Source organism: Quercus robur, chromosome 11, assembly GCF_932294415.1.
Source record: "Quercus robur chromosome 11, dhQueRobu3.1, whole genome shotgun sequence".
NCBI lineage: Eukaryota > Viridiplantae > Streptophyta > Magnoliopsida > Fagales > Fagaceae > Quercus > Quercus robur.
In genome coordinates, this window is record NC_065544.1 from 33,815,101 (window position 1) to 33,835,419 (window position 20,319).

The window sequence follows — 20,319 nt, forward strand, 5'->3', positions numbered from 1 at the left end:
TTTTTTTGCATTTATTTTTGAATTTTCTAACTCGGGTCGGGTTTGAACGGATAGGAAGGAAATTTTTTTTCCTCATTACTTTTTAGCCTGCCTTAACCCGTTTAGTCTTGAAATGAAGCTTGGATGATGTTTTTTAATTTTTAGAATTTTTTTGCATTTATTTTTCAATTTTCTAACCCGGGTCGGGTTTGAACGGAAAGGAAGGAAATTTTTTTTCCTTTTTATTTTTTAGCCTGTCTTCACCCGTTTAGTCTTGAAATGAAGCCTGGATGATGTTTTTTAATTTTTAGAATTTTTTTGCATTTATTTTTCAATTTTCTAACCCGGGTCGGGTTCGAATGGATTGGAAGGAAATTTTTTTTCTTCTCTATTTTTCTGCCTGCCCTGACCCGTTTCTTCTTGAAATGAAGCCAGGATGATGTTTTTTAATTTTTAGAATTTTTTAGCATTTATTTTCGAATTTTCTAAGTCGGGTCGGGTTTGAACGGATAGGAAGAAAATTTTTTTTCATCTTTATTTTTCAACCTGTCCAGACCTGTTTAATCCTGAAATGAAGCCTGGATGATGTTTTTTAATTTTTAGAATTTTTTTTGCAATTGTTTTTGAATTTTCTAACTCGGGTCGGGTTCGAACGGATAGGAAGGAAATTTTTTTTGTTCTCTATTTTTCGGCCTGTCCTTTCCCGTTTCGTATTGAAATGAAGCCTGGATGATGTTTTTTAATTTTTAGAATTTTTTTGCATTTATTTTTCAATTTTCTAACCTGGGTCGGGTTCGAACGGATAGGAAGGAAATTTTTTTTCTTCTCTATTTTTCAGCCTGTTCTAACCCGTTTCTTCCTGAAATGAAGCCTGGATGATTTTTTTAATTTTTGGAATTTTTTTGCATTTATTTTCGAATTTTCTAACTCGGGTCGGGTTTGAACAGATAGGAAGAAAATTTTTTTTCTTCTTTATTTTTAAACCTGTCCAGACCTGTTTAATCCTGAAATGAAGCCTGGATGATGTTTTTTAATTTTTAGAATTTTTTTTGCATTTGTTTTTTAATTTTCTAACTCGGGTCGGGTTCGAATGGATTGGAAGGAAATTTTTTTTGTTCTCTATTTTTCGGCCTGTCCTTTCCCGTTTCGTATTGAAATGAAGCCTGGATGATGTTTTTTAATTTTTAGAATTTTTTTGCATTTATTTTTCAATTTCCTAACCCGGGTCGGGTTCGAACGGATAGGAAGGAAATTTTTTTTCTTCTCTATTTTTCAGCATGTCCTAACCCGTTTCTTCTTGAAATGAAGCCTGGATGATGTTTTTTAATTTTTTGAATTTTTTTGCATTTATTTTCGAATTTTCTAACTCGGGTCGGGTTTGAACGGATAGGAAGAAAATTTTTTTCTTCTTTATTTTTCAACCTGTCCGGACCCTTTTAATCCTGAAATGAAGCCTGGATGATGTTTTTTAATTTTTAGAATTTTTTTTGCATTTGTTTTTGAGTTTTCTAACTCGGGTCGGGTTCGAACGGATAGGAAGGAAATTTTTTTTGTTCTCTATTTTTCGGCCTGTCCTTTCCCGTTTCGTATTGAAATGAAGCCTGGATGATGTTTTTTAATTTTTAGAATTTTTTTGCATTTATTTATCAATTTTCTAACCGGGGTCGGGTTCGAACGGATAGGAAGGAAATTTTTTTTCTTCTCTATTTATCAGCCTGTCCTAACCCGTTTCTTCCTGAAATGAAGCCTGGATGATGTTTTTTAATTTTTAGAATTTTTTTGCATTTATTTTCGAATTTTCTAACTCGGGTCGGGTTTGAACGGATAGGAAGAAAATTTTTTTTCTTCTTTATTTTTCAACCTGTCCAGACCTGTTTAATCCTGAAATGAAGCCTGGATGATGTTTTTTAATTTTTAGAATTTTTTTTGCTTTTTTTTTTGAATTTTCTAACTCGGGTCGGATTCGAACGGATAGGAAGGAAATTTTTTTTGTTCTCTATTTTTCGGCCTGTCCTTTCCCGTTTCGTATTGAAATGAAGCCTGGGTGATGTTTTTTAATTTTTAGAATTTTTTTGCATTTATTTTTCAATTTCCTAACCCGGGTCGGGTTCGAACGGATAGGAAGGAAATTTTTTTTGTTCTCTATTTTTCGGCCTGTCCTTTCCCGTTTCGTATTGAAATGAAGCCTGGATGATGTTTTTTAATTTTTAGAATTTTTTTGCATTTATTTTTCAATTTTCTAACCTGGGTCGGGTTCGAACGGATAGGAAGGAAATTTTTTTTCTTCCCTATTTTTCAGCCTGTTCTAACCCGTTTCTTCCTGAAATGAAGCCTGGATGATTTTTTTAATTTTTAGAATTTTTTTGCATTTATTTTCGAATTTTCTAACTCGGGTCGGGTTTGAACAGATAGGAAGAAAATTTTTTTTCTTCTTTATTTTTAAACCTGTCCAGACCTGTTTAATCCTGAAACGAAGCCTGGATGATGTTTTTTAATTTTTAGAATTTTTTTTGCATTTGTTTTTGAATTTTCTAACTCGGGTCGGGTTCGAATGGATAGGAAGGAAATTTTTTTTGTTCTCTATTTTTCGGCCTGTCCTTTCCCGTTTCGTATTGAAATGAAGCCTGGATGATGTTTTTTAATTTTTAGAATTTTTTTGCATTTATTTTTGAATTTCCTAACCCGGGTCGGGTTCGAACGGATAGGAAGGAAATTTTTTTTCTTCTCTATTTTTCAGCCTGTCCTAACCCGTTTCTTCTTGAAATGAAGCCTGGATGATGTTTTTTAATTTTTTGAATTTTTTTCCATTTATTTTCGAATTTTCTAACTCAGATCGGGTTTGAACGGATAGGAAGAAAATTTTTTTCTTCTTTATTTTTCAACCTGTCCGGACCCGTTTAATCCTGAAATGAAGCCTGGATGATGTTTTTTAATTTTTAGAATTTTTTTGCATTTATTTTTTAATTTCCTTACCCGGGTCGGGTTCGAACGGATAGGAAGGAAATTTTTTTTCTTCTCTATTTTTCAGCCTGTCCTAACCCGTTTCTTCTTGAAATGAAGCCTGGATGATGTTTTTTAATTTTTTGAATTTTTTTGCATTTATTTTCGAATTTTCTAACTCGGGTCGGGTTTGAACGGATAGGAAGAAAATTTTTTTTCTTCTTTATTTTTCGGCCTGTCCTTTCCCGTTTCGTATTGAAATGAAGCCTGGATGATATTTTTTAATTTTTAGAATTTTTTTGCATTTATTTTTCAATTTTCTAACCTGGGTCGGGTTCGAACGGATAGGAAGGAAATTTTTTTTCCTTTTTATTTTTTAGCCTGTCTTCACCCGTTTAGTCTTGAAATGAAGCCTGGATGATGTTTTTTAATTTTTAGAATTTTTTTGCATTTATTTTTCAATTTTCTAACCCGGGTCGGGTTCGAATGGATTGGAAGGAAATTTTTTTTCTTCTCTATTTTTCTGCCTGCCCTGACCCGTTTCTTCTTGAAATGAAGCCAGGATGATGTTTTTTAATTTTTAGAATTTTTTAGCATTTATTTTCGAATTTTCTAAGTCGGGTCGGGTTTGAACGGATAGGAAGAAAATTTTTTTTCATCTTTATTTTTCAACCTGTCCAGACCTGTTTAATCCTGAAATGAAGCCTGGATGATGTTTTTTAATTTTTAGAATTTTTTTTGCAATTGTTTTTGAATTTTCTAACTCGGGTCGGGTTCGAACGGATAGGAAGGAAATTTTTTTTGTTCTCTATTTTTCGGCCTGTCCTTTCCCGTTTCGTATTGAAATGAAGCCTGGATGATGTTTTTTAATTTTTAGAATTTTTTTGCATTTATTTTTCAATTTTCTAACCTGGGTCGGGTTCGAACGGATAGGAAGGAAATTTTTTTTCTTCTCTATTTTTCAGCCTGTTCTAACCCGTTTCTTCCTGAAATGAAGCCTGGATGATTTTTTTAATTTTTGGAATTTTTTTGCATTTATTTTCGAATTTTCTAACTCGGGTCGGGTTTGAACAGATAGGAAGAAAATTTTTTTTCTTCTTTATTTTTAAACCTGTCCAGACCTGTTTAATCCTGAAATGAAGCCTGGATGATGTTTTTTAATTTTTAGAATTTTTTTTGCATTTGTTTTTTAATTTTCTAACTCGGGTCGGGTTCGAATGGATTGGAAGGAAATTTTTTTTGTTCTCTATTTTTCGGCCTGTCCTTTCCCGTTTCGTATTGAAATGAAGCCTGGATGATGTTTTTTAATTTTTAGAATTTTTTTGCATTTATTTTTCAATTTCCTAACCCGGGTCGGGTTCGAACGGATAGGAAGGAAATTTTTTTTCTTCTCTATTTTTCAGCATGTCCTAACCCGTTTCTTCTTGAAATGAAGCCTGGATGATGTTTTTTAATTTTTTGAATTTTTTTGCATTTATTTTCGAATTTTCTAACTCGGGTCGGGTTTGAACGGATAGGAAGAAAATTTTTTTCTTCTTTATTTTTCAACCTGTCCGGACCCTTTTAATCCTGAAATGAAGCCTGGATGATGTTTTTTAATTTTTAGAATTTTTTTTGCATTTGTTTTTGAGTTTTCTAACTCGGGTCGGGTTCGAACGGATAGGAAGGAAATTTTTTTTGTTCTCTATTTTTCGGCCTGTCCTTTCCCGTTTCGTATTGAAATGAAGCCTGGATGATGTTTTTTAATTTTTAGAATTTTTTTGCATTTATTTATCAATTTTCTAACCGGGGTCGGGTTCGAACGGATAGGAAGGAAATTTTTTTTCTTCTCTATTTATCAGCCTGTCCTAACCCGTTTCTTCCTGAAATGAAGCCTGGATGATGTTTTTTAATTTTTAGAATTTTTTTGCATTTATTTTCGAATTTTCTAACTCGGGTCGGGTTTGAACGGATAGGAAGAAAATTTTTTTTCTTCTTTATTTTTCAACCTGTCCAGACCTGTTTAATCCTGAAATGAAGCCTGGATGATGTTTTTTAATTTTTAGAATTTTTTTTGCATTTTTTTTTGAATTTTCTAACTCGGGTCGGGTTCGAACGGATAGGAAGGAAATTTTTTTTGTTCTCTATTTTTCGGCCTGTCCTTTCCCGTTTCGTATTGAAATGAAGCCTGGGTGATGTTTTTTAATTTTTAGAATTTTTTTGCATTTATTTTTCAATTTCCTAACCCGGGTCGGGTTCGAACGGATAGGAAGGAAATTTTTTTTGTTCTCTATTTTTCGGCCTGTCCTTTCCCGTTTCGTATTGAAATGAAGCCTGGATGATGTTTTTTAATTTTTAGAATTTTTTTGCATTTATTTTTCAATTTTCTAACCTGGGTCGGGTTCGAACGGATAGGAAGGAAATTTTTTTTCTTCCCTATTTTTCAGCCTGTTCTAACCCGTTTCTTCCTGAAATGAAGCCTGGATGATTTTTTTAATTTTTAGAATTTTTTTGCATTTATTTTCGAATTTTCTAACTCGGGTCGGGTTTGAACAGATAGGAAGAAAATTTTTTTTCTTCTTTATTTTTAAACCTGTCCAGACCTGTTTAATCCTGAAACGAAGCCTGGATGATGTTTTTTAATTTTTAGAATTTTTTTTGCATTTGTTTTTGAATTTTCTAACTCGGGTCGGGTTCGAATGGATAGGAAGGAAATTTTTTTTGTTCTCTATTTTTCGGCCTGTCCTTTCCCGTTTCGTATTGAAATGAAGCCTGGATGATGTTTTTTAATTTTTAGAATTTTTTTGCATTTATTTTTGAATTTCCTAACCCGGGTCGGGTTCGAACGGATAGGAAGGAAATTTTTTTTCTTCTCTATTTTTCAGCCTGTCCTAACCCGTTTCTTCTTGAAATGAAGCCTGGATGATGTTTTTTAATTTTTTGAATTTTTTTCCATTTATTTTCGAATTTTCTAACTCAGATCGGGTTTGAACGGATAGGAAGAAAATTTTTTTCTTCTTTATTTTTCAACCTGTCCGGACCCGTTTAATCCTGAAATGAAGCCTGGATGATGTTTTTTAATTTTTAGAATTTTTTTGCATTTATTTTTTAATTTCCTTACCCGGGTCGGGTTCGAACGGATAGGAAGGAAATTTTTTTTCTTCTCTATTTTTCAGCCTGTCCTAACCCGTTTCTTCTTGAAATGAAGCCTGGATGATGTTTTTTAATTTTTTGAATTTTTTTGCATTTATTTTCGAATTTTCTAACTCGGGTCGGGTTTGAACGGATAGGAAGAAAATTTTTTTCTTCTTTATTTTTCAACCTGTCCGGACCCGTTTAATCCTGAAATGAAGCCTGGATGATGTTTTTTAATTTTTAGAATTTTTTTTGCATTTGTTTTTGAGTTTTCTAACTCGGGTCGGGTTCGAACGGATAGGAAGGAAATTTTTTTTGTTCTCTATTTTTCGGCCTGTCCTTTCCCGTTTCGTATTGAAATGAAGCCTGGATGTTGTTTTTTAATTTTTAGAGTTTTTTTGCATTTATTTTTGAAGTTTCTAACCCGGGTCGGGTTCGAACGGATAGGAAGGAAATTTTTTTTCTTCTCTATTTTTCGGCCTGTCCTGACCCGTTTCGTCTTGAAATAAAGCCTGGATGATGTTTTTTAATTTTTAGAATTTTTTTGCATTTATTTTTGAATTTTCTAACTCGGGTCGGGTTTGAACGGATAGGAAGGAAATTTTTTTTCCTCATTACTTTTTAGCCTGCCTTAACCCGTTTAGTCTTGAAATGAAGCTTGGATGATGTTTTTTAATTTTTAGAATTTTTTTGCATTTATTTTTCAATTTTCTAACCCGGGTCGGGTTTGAACGGAAAGGAAGGAAATTTTTTTTCCTTTTTATTTTTTAGCCTGTCTTGACCCGTTTAGTCTTGAAATGAAGCCTGGATGATGTTTTTTAATTTTTAGAATTTTTTTTCATTTATTTTTCAATTTTCTAACCCGAGTCGGGTTCGAAAGGATTGGAAGGAAATTTTTTTTCTTCTCTATTTTTCAGCATGTCCTAACCCGTTTCTTCTTGAAATGAAGCCTGGATGATGTTTTTTAATTTTTTGAATTTTTTTGCATTTATTTTCGAATTTTCTAACTCGGGTCGGGTTTGAACGGATAGGAAGAAAATTTTTTTTCTTCTTTATTTTTCGGCCTGTCCTTTCCCGTTTCGTATTGAAATGAAGCCTGGATGATATTTTTTAATTTTTAGAATTTTTTTGCATTTATTTTTCAATTTTCTAACCTGGGTCGGGTTCGAACGGATAGGAAGGAAATTTTTTTTCTTCTCTATTTTTCAGCCTGTTCTAACCCGTTTCTTCCTGAAATGAAGCCTGGATGATTTTTTTAATTTTTAGAATTTTTTTGCATTTATTTTCGAATTTTCTAACTCGGGTCGGGTTTGAACAGATAGGAAGAAAATTTTTTGTCTTCTTTATTTTTCAACCTGTCCAGACCTGTTTAATCCTGAAATGAAGCCTGGATGATGTTTTTTAATTTTTAGAATTTTTTTTGCATTTGTTTTTGAATTTTCTAACTCGGGTCGGGTTCGAATGGATAGGAAGGAAATTTTTTTTGTTCTCTATTTTTCGGCCTGTCCTTTCACGTTTCGTATTGAAATGAAGCCTGGATGATGTTTTTTAATTTTTAGAATTTTTTTGCATTTATTTTTCAATTTCCTAACCCGGGTCGGGTTCGAACGGATAGGAAGGAAATTTTTTTTCTTCTCTATTTTTCAGCATGTCCTAACCCGTTTCTTCTTGAAATGAAGCCTGGATGATGTTTTTTAATTTTTTGAATTTTTTTGCATTTATTTTCGAATTTTCTAACTCGGGTCGGGTTTGAACGGATAGGAAGAAAATTTTTTTCTTCTTTATTTTTCAACCTGTCCGGACCCGTTTAATCCTGAAATGAAGCCTGGATGATTTTTTCTAATTTTTAGAATTTTTTTTGCATTTGTTTTTGAGTTTTCTAACACGGGTCGAAATCGAACGGATAGGAAGGAAAATTTTTTTGTTCTCTATTTTTCGGCCTGTCCTTTCCCGTTTCGTATTGAAATGAAGCCTGGATGTTGTTTTTTAATTTTTAGAGTTTTTTTGCATTTATTTTTGAAGTTTCTAACTCGGGTCGGGTTCAAACGGATAGGAAGGAAATTTTTTTTGTTCTCTATTTTTCGGCCTGTCCTTTCCCGTTTCGTATTGAAATGAAGCCTGGATGATGTTTTTTAATTTTTAGAATTTTTTTGCATTTATTTTACAATTTTCTAACCGGGGTCGGGTTCGAACGGATAGGAAGGAAATTTTTTTTCTTCTCTATTTATCAGCCTGTCCTAACCCGTTTCTTCCTGAAATGAAGCCTGGATGATGTTTTTTAATTTTTAGAATTTTTTTGCATTTATTTTCGAATTTTCTAACTCGGGTCGGGTTTGAACGGATAGGAAGAAAATTTTTTTTCTTCTTTATTTTTCAACCTGTCCAGACCTGTTTAATCCTGAAATGAAGCCTGGATGATGTTTTTTAATTTTTAGAATTTTTTTTGCATTTGTTTTTGAATTTTCTAACTCGGGTCGGATTCGAACGGATAGGAAGGAAATTTTTTTTGTTCTCTATTTTTCGGCCTGTCCTTTCCCGTTTCGTATTGAAATGAAGCCTGGGTGATGTTTTTTAATTTTTAGAATTTTTTTGCATTTATTTTACAATTTCCTAACCCGGGTCGGGTTCGAACGGATAGGAAGGAAATTTTTTTTGTTCTCTATTTTTCGGCCTGTCCTTTCCCGTTTCGTATTGAAATGAAGCCTGGATGATGTTTTTTAATTTTTAGAATTTTTTTGCATTTATTTTTCAATTTTCTAACCTGGGTTGGGTTCGTATGGATAGGAAGGAAATTTTTTTTCTTCCCTATTTTTCAGCCTGTTCTAACCCGTTTCTTCCTGAAATGAAGCCTGGATGATTTTTTTAATTTTTGGAATTTTTTTGCATTTATTTTCGAATTTTCTAACTCGGGTCGGGTTTGAACAGATAGGAAGAAAATTTTTTTTCGTCTTTATTTTTCAAACTGTCCAGACCTGTTTAATCCTGAAATGAAGCCTGGATGATGTTTTTTAATTTTTAGAATTTTTTTTGCATTTGTTTTTGAATTTTCTAACTCGGGTCGGGTTCGAACGGATAGGAAGGAAATTTTTTTTGTTCTCTATTTTTCGGCCTGTCCTTTCCCGTTTCGTATTGAAATGAAGCCAGGATGATGTTTTTTAATTTTTAGAATTTTTTTGCATTTATTTTTCAATTTTCTAACCTGGGTCGGGTTCGAACGGATAGGAAGGAAATTTTTTTTCTTCTCTATTTTTCAGCCTGTTCTAACCCGTTTCTTCATGAAATGAAGCCTGGATGATTTTTTTAATTTTTAGAATTTTTTTGCATTTATTTTCGAATTTTCTAACTCGGGTCGGGTTTGAACATATAGGAAGAAAATTTTTTTTCTTCTTTATTTTTCAACCTGTCCAGACCTGTTTAATCCTGAAATGAAGCTTGGATGATGTTTTTTAATTTTTAGAATTTTTTTTGCATTTGTTTTTGAATTTTCTAACTCGGGTCGGGTTCGAATGGATAGGGAGGAAATTTTTTTTGTTCTCTATTTTTCGGCCTGTCCTTTCCCGTTTCGTATTGAAATGAAGCCTGGATGATGTTTTTTAATTTTTAGAATTTTTTTGCATTTATTTTTCAATTTCCTAACCCGGGTCGGGTTCGAACGGATGGGAAGGAAATTTTTTTTCTTCTCTATTTTTCAGCATGTCCTAACCCGTTTCTTCTTGAAATGAAGCCTGGATGATGTTTTTTAATTTTTTGAATTCTTTTGCATTTATTTTCGAATTTTCTAACTCGGGTCGGGTTTGAACGGATAGGAAGAAAATTTTTTTCTTCTTTATTTTTCAACCTGTCCGGACCCGTTTAATCCTGAAATGAAGCCTGGATGATTTTTTTTAATTTTTAGAATTTTTTTTGCATTTGTTTTTGAGTTTTCTAACTCGGGTCGGGTTCGAACGGATAGGACTGAAATTTTTTTTGTTCTCTATTTTTCGGCCTGTCCTTTCCCGTTTCGTATTGAAATGAAGCCTGGATGATGTTTTTTAATTTTTAGAATTTTTTTGCATTTATTTTTCAATTTTCTAACCGGGGTCGGGTTCGAACGGATAGGAAGGAAATTTTTTTTCTTCTCTATTTTTCAGCCTGTCCTAACCCGTTTCTTCCTGAAATGAAGCCTGGATGATGGTTTTTAATTTTTAGAATTTTTTTGCATTTATTTTCGAATTTTCTAACTCGGGTCGGGTTTGAACGGATAGGAAGAAAAATTTTTTTCTTCTTTATTTTTCAACCTGTCCAGACCTGTTTAATCCTGAAATGAAGCCTGGATGATGTTTTTTAATTTTTAGAATTTTGTTTGCATTTGTTTTTGAATTTTCTAACTCGGGTCGGGTTCGAACGGATAGGAAGGAAATTTTTTTTATTCTCTATTTTTCGGCCTGTCCTTTCCCGTTTCGTATTGAAATGAAGCCTGGGTGATGTTTTTAAATTTTTAGAATTTTTTTGCATTTATTTTTCAATTTCCTAACCCGGGTCAGGTTCGAATGGATAGGAAGGAAATTTTTTTTCTTCTCTATTTTTCAGCCCGTCCTAACCCGTTTCTTCTTGAAATAAAGCCCGGATGATGTTTTTTAATTTTTTGAATTTTTTTGCATTTATTTTCTAATTTTCTAAGTCGGGTCGGGTTTGAACTGATAGGAAGAAAATTTTTTTCTTCTTTATTTTTCAACCTGTCCGGACCCGTTTAATCCTGAAATGAAGCGTGGATGATGTTTTTTAATTTTTAGAATTTTTTTTGCATTTGTTTTTGAGTTTTCTAACACGGGTCGGGTTCGAACGGATAGGAAGGAAATTTTTTTTGTTCTCTATTTTTCGGCCTGTCCTTTCCCGTTTCGTATTGAAATGAAGCCTGGATGTTGTTTTTTAATTTTTAGAGTTTTTTTGCATTTATTTTTGAAGTTTCTAACCCGGGTCGGGTTCGAACGGATAGGAAGGAAATTTTTTTTCTTCTCTATTTTTCGGCCTGTCCTGACCCGTTTCGTCTTGAAATAAAGCCTGGATGATGTTTTTTAATTTTTAGAATTTTTTTGCATTTATTTTTGAATTTTCTAACTCGGGTCGGGTTTGAACGGATAGGAAGGAAATTTTTTTTCCTCATTACTTTTTAGCCTGCCTTAACCCGTTTAGTCTTGAAATGAAGCTTGCATGATGTTTTTTAATTTTTAGAATTTTTTTGCATTTATTTTTCAATTTTCTAACCCGGGTCGGGTTTGAACGGAAAGGAAGGAAATTTTTTTTCCTTTTTATTTTTTAGCCTGTCTTGACCCGTTTAGTCTTGAAATGAAGCCTGGATGATGTTTTTTAATTTTTAGAATTTTTTTGCATTTATTTTTCAATTTTCTAACCCGGGTCGGGTTCGAATGGATAGGAAGAAAATTTTTTTTCTTCTCTATTTTTCCGCCTGCCCTGACCCGTTTCTTCTTGAAATGAAGCCTGGATGATGTTTTTTAATTTTTAAAATTTTTTTGCATTTATTTTCGAATTTTATAACTCGGGTCGGGTTTGAACGGATAGGAAGAAAATTTTTTTTCATCTTTATTTTTCAACCTGTCCAGACCTGTTTAATCCTGAAATGAAGCCTGGATGATGTTTTTTAATTTTTAGAATTTTTTTACATTTATTTTCGAATTTTCTAACTCGGGTCGGGTTTGAACGGATAGGAAGGAAATTTTTTTTCCTCATTACTTTTTAGCCTGCCTTAACCCGTTTAGTCTTGTAATGAAGCTTGGATGATGTTTTTTAATTTTTAGAATTTTTTTGCATTTATTTTTCAATTTTCTAACCCGGGTCGGGTTTGAACGGAAAGGAAGGAAATTGTTTTTCCTTTTTATTTTTTAGCCTGTCTTGACCCGTTTAGTCTTGAAATGAAGCCTGGATGATGTTTTTTAATTTTTAGAATTTTTTTGCATTTATTTTTCAATTTTCTAACCCGGGTCGGGTTCGAATGGATAGGAAGGAAATTTTTTTTCTTCTCTATTTTTCCGCCTGCCCTGACCCGTTTCTTCTTGAAATGAAGCCTGGATGATGTTTTTTAATTTTTAAAATTTTTTTGCATTTATTTTCGAATTTTCTAACTCGGGTCGGGTTTGAACGGATAGGAAGAAAATTTTTTTTCATCTTTATTTTTCAACCTGTCCAGACCTGTTTAATCCTGAAATGAAGCCTGGATGATGTTTTTTAATTTTTAGAATTTTTTTTGCATTTGTTTTTGAATTTTCTAACTCGGGTCGGGTTCGAACGGATAGGAAAGAAATTTTTTTTGTTCTCTATTTTTCGGCCTGTCCTTTCCCGTTTCGTATTGAAATGAAGCCTGGATGATGTTTTTTAATTTTTAGAATTTTTTTGCATTTATTTTTCAATTTTCTAACCTGGGTCGGGTTCGAACGGATAGGAAGGAAATTTTTTTTCTTCTCTATTTTTCAGCCTGTTCTAACCCGTTTCTTCCTGAAATGAAGCCTGGATGATTTTTTTAATTTTTAGAATTTTTTTGCATTTATTTTCGAATTTTCTAACTCGGGTCGGGTTTGAACAGATAGGAAGAAAATTTTTTGTCTTCTTTATTTTTCAACCTGTCCAGACCTGTTTAATCCTGAAATGAAGCCTGGATGATGTTTTTTAATTTTTAGAATTTTTTTTGCATTTGTTTTTGAATTTTCTAACTCGGGTCGGGTTCGAATGGATAGGAAGGAAATTTTTTTTGTTCTCTATTTTTCGGCCTGTCCTTTCACGTTTCGTATTGAAATGAAGCCTGGATGATGTTTTTTAATTTTTAGAATTTTTTTGCATTTATTTTTCAATTTCCTAACCCGGGTCGGGTTCGAACGGATAGGAAGGAAATTTTTTTTCTTCTCTATTTTTCAGCATGTCCTAACCCGTTTCTTCTTGAAATGAAGCCTGGATGATGTTTTTTAATTTTTTGAATTTTTTTGCATTTATTTTCGAATTTTCTAACTCGGGTCGGGTTTGAACGGATAGGAAGAAAATTTTTTTCTTCTTTATTTTTCAACCTGTCCGGACCCGTTTAATCCTGAAATGAAGCCTGGATGATTTTTTTTAATTTTTAGAATTTTTTTTGCATTTGTTTTTGAGTTTTCTAACACGGGTCGAAATCGAACGGATAGGAAGGAAAATTTTTTTGTTCTCTATTTTTCGGCCTGTCCTTTCCCGTTTCGTATTGAAATGAAGCCTGGATGTTGTTTTTTAATTTTTAGAGTTTTTTTGCATTTATTTTTGAAGTTTCTAACCCGGGTCGGGTTCGAACGGATAGGAAGGAAATTTTTTTTGTTCTCTATTTTTCGGCCTGTCCTTTCCCGTTTCGTATTGAAATGAAGTCTGGATGATGTTTTTTAATTTTTAGAATTTTTTTGCATTTATTTTTCAATTTTCTAACCTGGGTCGGGTTCGAACGGATAGGAAGGAAATTTTTTTTCTTCTCTGTTTTTCAGCCTATCCTAACCCGTTTCTTCATGAAATGAAGCCTGGATGATGTTTTTTAATTTTTAGAATTTTTTTGCATTTATTTTCGAATTTTCTAACTCGGGTCGGGTGTGAACGGATAGGAAGAAAATTTTTTTTCTACTTTATTTTTCAACCTGTCCAGACCTGTTTAATCCTAAAATGAAGCCTGGATGATGTTTTTTAATTTTTAGAATTTTTTTTGCATTTGTTTTTGAATTTTCTAACTCCGGTCGGGTTCGAATGGATAGGAAGGAAATTTTTTTTGTTCTCTATTTTTCGGCCTGTCCTTTCCCGTTTCGTATTGAAATGAAGCCTGGATGATGTTTTTTAATTTTTAGAATTTTTTTGCATTTATTTTTCAATTTCGTAACCCGGGTCGGGTTCGAACGGATAGGAAGGAAATTTTTTTTCTTCTCTATTTTTCAGCCCGTCCTAACCCGTTTCTTCTTGAAATAAAGCCCGGATGATGTTTTTTAATTTTTTGAATTTTTTTGCATTTATTTTCTAATTTTCTAAGTCGGGTCGGGTTTGAACTGATAGGAAGAAAATTTTTTTCTTCTTTATTTTTCAACCTGTCCGGACCCGTTTAATCCTGAAATGAAGCGTGGATGATGTTTTTTAATTTTTAGAATTTTTTTTGCATTTGTTTTTGAGTTTTCTAACACGGGTCGGGTTCGAACGGATAGGAAGGAAATTTTTTTTGTTCTCTATTTTTCGGCCTGTCCTTTCCCGTTTCGTATTGAAATGAAGCCTGGATGTTGTTTTTTAATTTTTAGAGTTTTTTTGCATTTATTTTTGAAGTTTCTAACCCGGGTCGGGTTCGAACGGATAGGAAGGAAATTTTTTTTCTTCTCTATTTTTCGGCCTGTCCTGACCCGTTTCGTCTTGAAATAAAGCCTGGATGATGTTTTTTAATTTTTAGAATTTTTTTGCATTTATTTTTGAATTTTCTAACTCGGGTCGGGTTTGAACGGATAGGAAGGAAATTTTTTTTCCTCATTACTTTTTAGCCTGCCTTAACCCGTTTAGTCTTGAAATGAAGCTTGCATGATGTTTTTTAATTTTTAGAATTTTTTTGCATTTATTTTTCAATTTTCTAACCCGGGTCGGGTTTGAACGGAAAGGAAGGAAATTTTTTTTCCTTTTTATTTTTTAGCCTGTCTTGACCCGTTTAGTCTTGAAATGAAGCCTGGATGATGTTTTTTAATTTTTAGAATTTTTTTGCATTTATTTTTCAATTTTCTAACCCGGGTCGGGTTCGAATGGATAGGAAGAAAATTTTTTTTCTTCTCTATTTTTCCGCCTGCCCTGACCCGTTTCTTCTTGAAATGAAGCCTGGATGATGTTTTTTAATTTTTAAAATTTTTTTGCATTTATTTTCGAATTTTATAACTCGGGTCGGGTTTGAACGGATAGGAAGAAAATTTTTTTTCATCTTTATTTTTCAACCTGTCCAGACCTGTTTAATCCTGAAATGAAGCCTGGATGATGTTTTTTAATTTTTAGAATTTTTTTACATTTATTTTCGAATTTTCTAACTCGGGTCGGGTTTGAACGGATAGGAAGGAAATTTTTTTTCCTCATTACTTTTTAGCCTGCCTTAACCCGTTTAGTCTTGTAATGAAGCTTGGATGATGTTTTTTAATTTTTAGAATTTTTTTGCATTTATTTTTCAATTTTCTAACCCGGGTCGGGTTTGAACGGAAAGGAAGGAAATTTTTTTTCCTTTTTATTTTTTAGCCTGTCTTGACCCGTTTAGTCTTGAAATGAAGCCTGGATGATGTTTTTTAATTTTTAGAATTTTTTTGCATTTATTTTTCAATTTTCTAACCCGGGTCGGGTTCGAATGGATAGGAAGGAAATTTTTTTTCTTCTCTATTTTTCCGCCTGCCCTGACCCGTTTCTTCTTGAAATGAAGCCTGGATGATGTTTTTTAATTTTTAAAATTTTTTTGCATTTATTTTCGAATTTTCTAACTCGGGTCGGGTTTGAACGGATAGGAAGAAAATTTTTTTTCATCTTTATTTTTCAACCTGTCCAGACCTGTTTAATCCTGAAATGAAGCCTGGATGATGTTTTTTAATTTTTAGAATTTTTTTTGCATTTGTTTTTGAATTTTCTAACTCGGGTCGGGTTCGAACGGATAGGAAAGAAATTTTTTTTGTTCTCTATTTTTCGGCCTGTCCTTTCCCGTTTCGTATTGAAATGAAGCCTGGATGATGTTTTTTAATTTTTAGAATTTTTTTGCATTTATTTTTCAATTTTCTAACCTGGGTCGGGTTCGAACGGATAGGAAGGAAATTTTTTTTCTTCTCTATTTTTCAGCCTGTTCTAACCCGTTTCTTCCTGAAATGAAGCCTGGATGATTTTTTTAATTTTTAGAATTTTTTTGCATTTATTTTCGAATTTTCTAACTCGGGTCGGGTTTGAACAGATAGGAAGAAAATTTTTTGTCTTCTTTATTTTTCAACCTGTCCAGACCTGTTTAATCCTGAAATGAAGCCTGGATGATGTTTTTTAATTTTTAGAATTTTTTTTGCATTTGTTTTTGAATTTTCTAACTCGGGTCGGGTTCGAATGGATAGGAAGGAAATTTTTTTTGTTCTCTATTTTTCGGCCTGTCCTTTCACGTTTCGTATTGAAATGAAGCCTGGATGATGTTTTTTAATTTTTAGAATTTTTTTGCATTTATTTTTCAATTTCCTAACCCGGGTCGGGTTCGAACGGATAGGAAGGAAATTTTTTTTCTTCTCTATTTTTCAGCATGTCCTAACCCGTTTCTTCTTGAAATGAAGCCTGGATGATGTTTTTTAATTTTTTGAATTTTTTTGCATTTATTTTCGAATTTTCTAACTCGGGTCGGGTTTGAACGGATAGGAAGAAAATTTTTTTCTTCTTTATTTTTCAACCTGTCCGGACCCGTTTAATCCTGAAATGAAGCCTGGATGATTTTTTTTAATTTTTAGAATTTTTTTTGCATTTGTTTTTGAGTTTTCTAACACGGGTCGAAATCGAACGGATAGGAAGGAAAATTTTTTTGTTCTCTATTTTTCGGCCTGTCCTTTCCCGTTTCGTATTGAAATGAAGCCTGGATGTTGTTTTTTAATTTTTAGAGTTTTTTTGCATTTATTTTTGAAGTTTCTAACCCGGGTCGGGTTCGAACGGATAGGAAGGAAATTTTTTTTGTTCTCTATTTTTCGGCCTGTCCTTTCCCGTTTCGTATTGAAATGAAGTCTGGATGATGTTTTTTAATTTTTAGAATTTTTTTGCATTTATTTTTCAATTTTCTAACCTGGGTCGGGTTCGAACGGATAGGAAGGAAATTTTTTTTCTTCTCTATTTTTCAGCCTATCCTAACCCGTTTCTTCATGAAATGAAGCCTGGATGATGTTTTTTAATTTTTAGAATTTTTTTGCATTTATTTTCGAATTTTCTAACTCGGGTCGGGTGTGAACGGATAGGAAGAAAATTTTTTTTCTACTTTATTTTTCAACCTGTCCAGACCTGTTTAATCCTAAAATGAAGCCTGGATGATGTTTTTTAATTTTTAGAATTTTTTTTGCATTTGTTTTTGAATTTTCTAACTCCGGTCGGGTTCGAATGGATAGGAAGGAAATTTTTTTTGTTCTCTATTTTTCGGCCTGTCCTTTCCCGTTTCGTATTGAAATGAAGCCTGGATGATGTTTTTTAATTTTTAGAATTTTTTTGCATTTATTTTTCAATTTCGTAACCCGGGTCGGGTTCGAACGGATAGGAAGGAAATTTTTTTTCTTCTCTATTTTTCAGCATGTCCTAACCCGTTTCTTCTTGAAATGAAGCCTGGATGATGTTTTTTAATTTTTTGAATTTTTTTGCATTTATTTTCGAATTTTCTAACTCGGGTCGGGTTTGAACGGATAGGAAGAAAATTTTTTTCTTCTTTATTTTTCAACCTGTCCGGACCCGTTTAATCCTGAAATGAAGCCTGGATGATTTTTTTTAATTTTTAGAATTTTTTTTGCATTTGTTTTTGAGTTTTCTAACACGGGTCGAAATCGAACGGATAGGAAGGAAAATTTTTTTGTTCTCTATTTTTCGGCCTGTCCTTTCCCGTTTCGTATTGAAATGAAGCCTGGATGTTGTTTTTTAATTTTTAGAGTTTTTTTGCATTTATTTTTGAAGTTTCTAACCCGGGTCGGGTTCGAACGGATAGGAAGGAAATTTTTTTTGTTCTCTATTTTTCGGCCTGTCCTTTCCCGTTTCGTATTGAAATGAAGCCTGGATGATGTTTTTTAATTTTTAGAATTTTTTTGCATTTATTTTTCAATTTTCTAACCTGGGTCGGGTTCGAACGGATAGGAAGGAAATTTTTTTTCTTCTCTATTTTTCAGCCTGTCCTAACCCGTTTCTTCATGAAATGAAGCCTGGATGATGTTTTTTAATTTTTAGAATTTTTTTGCATATATTTTCGAATTTTCTAACTCGGGTCGGGTTTGAACGGATAGGAAGAAAATTTTTTTTCTACTTTATTTTTCAACCTGTCCAGACCTGTTTAATCCTGAAATGAAGCCTGGATGATGTTTTTTAATTTTTAGAATTTTTTTTGCATTTGTTTTTGAATTTTCTAACTCCGGTCGGGTTCGAATGGATAGGAAGGAAATTTTTTTTGTTCTCTATTTTTCGGTCTGTCCTTTCCCGTTTCGTATTGAAATGAAGCCTGGATGATGTTTTTTAATTTTTAGAATTTTTTTGCATTTATTTTTCAATTTCCTAACCCGGGTCGGGTTCGAACGGATAGGAAGGAAATTTTTTTTCTTCTCTATTTATCAGCATGTCCTAACCCGTTTCTTCTTGAAATGAAGCCTGGATGATGTTTTTTAATTTTTTGAATTTTTTTGCATTTATTTTCGAATTTTCTAACTCGGGTCGGGTTTGAACGGATAAGAAGAAAATTTTTTTCTTCTTTATTTTTCAACCTGTCCGGACCCTTTTAATCCTGAAATGAAGCCTGGATGATGTTTTTTAATTTTTAGAATTTTTTTTGCATTTGTTTTTGAGTTTTCTAACTCGGGTCGGGTTCGAACGGATAGGAAGGAAATTTTTTTTGTTCTCTATTTTTCGGCCTGTCCTTTCCCGTTTCGTATTGAAATGAAGCCTGGATGATGTTTTTTAATTTTTAGAATTTTTTTGCATTTATTTTTCAATTTTCTAACCGGGGTCGGGTTCGAACGGATAGGAAGGAAATTTTTTTTCTTCTCTATTTATCAGCCTGTCCTAACCCGTTTCTTCCTGAAATGAAGCCTGGATGATGTTTTTTAATTTTTAGAATTTTTTTGCATTTATTTTCGAATTTTCTAACTCGGGTCGGGTTTGAACGGATAGGAAGAAAATTTTTTTCTTCTTTATTTTTCAACCTGTCCGGACCCGTTTAATCCTGAAATGAAGCCTGGATGATGTTTTTTAATTTTTATAATTTTTTTTGCATTTGTTTTTGAGTTTTCTAACTCGGGTCGGGTTCGAACGGATAGGAAGGAAATTTTTTTTGTTCTCTATTTTTCGGCCTGTCCTTTCCCGTTTCGTATTGAAATGAAGCCTGGATGTTGTTTTTTAATTTTTAGAGTTTTTTTGCATTTATTTTTGAAGTTTCTAACCCGGGTCGGGTTCGAACGGAAAGGAAGGAAATTTTTTTTCTTCTCTATTTTTCGGCCTGTCCTGAACCGTTTCGTCTTGAAATAAAGCCTGGATGATGTTTTTTAATTTTTAGAATTTTTTTGCATTTATTTTTGAATTTTCTAACTCGGGTCGGGTTTGAACGGATAGGAAGGAAATTTTTTTTCCTCATTACTTTTTAGCCTGCCTTAACCCGTTTAGTCTTGAAATGAAGCTTGGATGATGTTTTTTAATTTTTAGAATTTTTTTGCATTTATTTTTCAATTTTCTAACCCGGGTCGGGTTTGAACGGAAAGGAAGGAAATTTTTTTTCCTTTTTATTTTTTAGCCTGTCTTGACCCGTTTAGTCTTGAAATGAAGCCTGGATGATGTTTTTTAATTTTTAGAATTTTTTTGCATTTATTTTTCAATTTTCTAACCCGAGTCGGGTTCGAATGGATTGGAAGGAAATTTTTTTTCTTCTCTATTTTTCTGCCTGCCCTGACCCGTTTCTTCTTGAAATGAAGCCTGGATGATGTTTTTTAATTTTTAGAATTTTTTTGCATTTATTTTCGAATTTTCTAACTCGGGTCGGGTTTGAACGGATAGGAAGAAAATTTTTTGTCATCTTTATTTTTCAACCTGTCCAGACCTGTTTAATCCTGAAATGAAGCCTGGATGATGTTTTTTAATTTTTAGAATTTTTTTTGCATTTGTTTTTGAATTTTCTAACTCGGGTCGGGTTCGAACGGATAGGAAGGAAATTTTTTTTGTTCTCTATTTTTTGGCCTGTCCTTTCCCGTTTCGTATTGAAATGAAGCCAGGATGATGTTTTTTAATTTTTTGAATTTTTTTGCATTTATTTTTCAATTTTCTAACCTGGGTCGGGTTCGAACGGATAGGAAGGAAATTTTTTTTCTTCTCTATTTTTCAGCCTGTTCTAACCCGTTTCTTCCTGAAATGAAGCCTGGATGATTTTTTTAATTTTTAGAATTTTTTTGCATTTATTTTCGAATTTTCTAACTCGGGTCGGGTTTGAACAGATAGGAAGAAAATTTTTTTTCTTCTTTATTTTTCAACCTGTCCAGACCTGTTTAATCCTGAAATGAAGCCTGGATGATGTTTTTTAATTTTTAGAATTTTTTTTGCATTTGT